The sequence below is a fragment of the Danio rerio genome, chromosome 12 (genome assembly GCF_049306965.1).
Source record: "Danio rerio strain Tuebingen ecotype United States chromosome 12, GRCz12tu, whole genome shotgun sequence".
In the NCBI taxonomy this organism is placed as follows: Eukaryota; Metazoa; Chordata; class Actinopteri; order Cypriniformes; family Danionidae; genus Danio; species Danio rerio.
The window spans coordinates 30,647,501-30,651,087 of NC_133187.1; the positions used below are offsets into that span (position 1 = coordinate 30,647,501).

Below are 3,587 nucleotides of genomic sequence, written 5' to 3' on the forward strand. Positions count from 1 at the left end.
CTAATCGCGCGTCCTATTCTTATGCCCCATATAGTGACACATACATTTCCAAAACCTGACAGGGGGATAACTAACACACTCTGCACTAGACTTTAGACCAGCTTTTAGTTGGTCAAAGACATGGTCTATTTTACTTTCTCAAAATAGCAATGCGCCGACATTGCGCATAATACACCTCCTTATATATATAGACCAGCACACCCACGAGTCTACAAAGTAGCGCAAATGGATTTGCTATTTAAACAACGTGGAGCAAAATGTAAAAATTAGGGTTGCGCTGCTCTGAAAATAGCAACAAATTGCACTATACACGTCCTGCGCCTTATTGTGCCAGGTGTATGATAGGGCCCTAAATTACACTTTTTAATCCAAAGGTTGAGTTTATTTGACCCAGCACTGGGTTACAACAACCCAGCATTTTTATAGTGTTTAAACTAAATTTTGAAGTATATTCCCATTGATGTTTTACATTTTTCTAGTGTGATTAAGAACAGAAAACTGTTCAACCATGTAAATATGAAGCAACACAAAGGCCAAAGGCACTCAGTCTTTCATCACAATGGGTAAAAATAAAACATGGCTGTGAATTGAAAAAGTTGTTGAGTTTTACAAAATGGGAATTGGGTGTGAAAAAATAGCAAAAAGACAGAAAATGCCCATTTTCACCATCAGGACAATGATTTAGAAATTCCAGTCAACTGAAAGTGTTATGTGATAGAAGTTATATATTATATGGCTCAAAAAAACTTCAAAAATCACGACTGTTTAGATATAGGGGTTCTACAACCCCTAAAAATTCTACAAAACTACAATCCCATATCACCTACATCACAACAAATAGTTTAAGGATCTCATCCAAAACCAAACTCAAGCATCTTCTTTTCCTTTCTCTTTTTTTTTTTTTTTTTTTTTTTTGGATAGTATTTTGAGGAAAAGATCAGAGGGTTAAACAATAAAGCCATTTATTCACAGCCTTCCACCAGTGGTGCCAAAATTAAAGGAGGGCACTCTACATATCAGCAGCTGATTCTTGAAAGTCGTCTGACCTTCAACAAGAAGCTCTGACACTCAGAAGTTAAACACTCAGAGCTGGATAATAAGTTACTTTGTCTTCCTCCTTATGTGGCACTCGAGATGCTCAGAGATCACAGAGAGAGAACACTGAGTCTGTCTGAAGCTAGGAAATAACTAACCAGGTTCAAAGCCTACCCGGTGATACGAGTGTTTGTGGGGAGCAGAGGTTAACCTGAGGGCAGCAAGTCTTATGGAGTCAGAGGGTGTCACGTTTGCCTGCAAGTCTATGCCTGGACGTCATATCACTGCAGTTTGTGTCCCGAATATTACATGTCTCGTGTGGGAATATGACATGATATTTGATTTTAAAGAAGACCTTCACTTGATCATTTGTTGCAGTTTACAAGGAAATACATATTGTGTGTAGCATTATCTTTTATTCTCCCTCATGAGGTTTTAAACCTTTATGAGTTTCTTTCTTCTGTTGAAAACAAAAGAAAAGGGCAGGGCTATTAATCGAAAAGTAAACGAATTCAAAATTTTCCAGTTAATTTTTTTCAATTACTTTCCTTACTTTTCTCTGTTTCCCTTGTGAAGTCACGTGATCCCGTGCTGTTAAGGCTGATTTATACTTCTACAGTGAACGCACTGGTATTGTCCCGCGCCTTCATTAAAATGGCACTACACGTAGTATGTTTGCATTACATTGATGATGATTGTAAGCTGTGCCAGAGATATCTTAAGATGACATATTTTCCATTACAATAAAATGATTATTTACATTAAGAATATATTTTACAGAACATGCAAGTAATGCACTGTTTAAAATATTATTTACTAATGTAAAAGATGCAAACAACATTTCTTCGATCAAAATAGATTAGAGGATTGAAATGAAATTTAGATGCTTTATTTTAGTAATTTTTAACCCAAAGGACGAATGGTGTATGCAGATTTCTAAAACTGCAGGAGAGTTAAAATGACTCTGCGGTTATTGATTGTTTTAGTATTTATTTTAATTAAAGGGGTGGCTCAGTGAGTATCGCTGTCGCCTCACAGCAAGAAGGACGCTGGTTCGAGTCCCGGCTGAATCAGTTGGCATTTCTATGTGGAGTTTGCATGTTCTCCCCGTTCGTTGTGGCGACCCCTGATCAATAAATGATTAATTTCGATGTTTTTTTTTATTGTATGTACAGATACTGTCAAATCTGACAACTTTAGCCAAAGTAAATAATAATTGTTTTATATTTTGTCTTATTTCAAGCAACGTTTTTGTGCATTTAGTTTATTGTAATATGTTACTGTCATACACAAAAATCTCACAAGACATAATGAAAACTTAATGGATAGTTTTAAAAACATTCTTCGTAAGGTATTAAACCTTTATGAGTTTCTTTTTTTCTGTTAACCACAAAAAAGTATTTTGAAGAAAGATAAAAACCTGTAACCATTGACTCCCATAGTAGGGAAACAAGTACTATGAAAGTCAATGATTACAGGTTTCCAGGTTTCTTAAAAACATGTTCTTTAATGTTTAACGAGAGAAAGAAAGTCAAGTACGTTGTAAGCAAGTGCAGGCTGTACAAATGACAGAATTCTAATTTTTTGTGTGAACTATCCCTTTAAGATCCTGACAGGGTAAAGCATCCTCCTCACCTGAAATGTTGTTTCTCTCCTCTTCGAAAAGTTGTCTTTTCTCTCGCTGGCTTTAGAAAAACAGGTGTCCAGGAGAAGTTAAACCATGGTGGCCGTCGTTAATCGTCAGTCCTCCTCAGTATTAAGTATCTCTGCTTCTCCTTGTCCTGCTCACCTGTTTTCTTCCCGGGCTTTGATGACTCCAGCAGCCTCTGAAAGTGCGCTTTGAGAGGCGAGTGTGCGCTACAGGTGTCCTCTTTCCCCTCAGTCCCTCTGTCTTTATCAGCTTCTACACACAGCCTCACACAAACGCAGTGTTTCAGGCCAGCTGAACTTTAGGTGCAGCTCAGCTCAGTGCAACACGAGTAAATGTTACCGCCATGTGATCGAGAGAGGAAGGGTGAAGCGATACGAGTGTGTGAGCGACCTCAGCAAAGAGTCCAGCGCGGGTCAGCCTGAAAACACCCGGTCAGATTTACCAAAATTCTATGCAAATTCTATATGCAGCTCTGGACAGTTTTGTTATGTGCGTTTTGTAATAGACATAAAAAATCAAAACAGTCACGAAGTCAGAATTTCGTTGTTGATGCACTGTAGCAATTAGTGTCTGTATATTTACAATAACCACACCGTTTTAAATAGTTTTCTTCATATTATTATGTTCTTCTCCACTGAAACATAAATATTCATTTCAGCAGCGCTTGCATAAATTTCAGATTCATATCTTTAATTCATATCTTATAAATCTTGATTAATATCTAATATAAGTTATCTTATAAATTACAATTTAGTCTTTTAAACAATATATTATTTATTTATTGTTAAAAATGTATTCTTTTTTGGGGGGAAAGGGGGGCTGTGAGCGGGTGTTTTGTAAATTTTACAGTGTGTAAGAGCACAATGTTTTCATTGTACAATTGTTAAACTTACAATGTCTA

At 36.7% G+C, this 3,587-nt stretch overlaps 1 protein-coding gene across 2 annotated transcripts in view; it reads right to left on the reverse strand.

The window, feature by feature from the left end:
• Positions 1–3,033, reverse strand: part of prr15lb (proline rich 15 like b) — an 11,804-nt gene extending 8,771 nt beyond the window's left edge. The window contains exon 1 of one of the 2 annotated variants that reach the window (XM_073917638.1): positions 2,671–3,033. The gene's annotated coding sequence lies outside the window, so the exon portion shown is untranslated. 2 annotated transcript variants of the gene reach the window in all.
• Between the last annotated feature and the right edge of the window lie 554 nt (positions 3,034–3,587).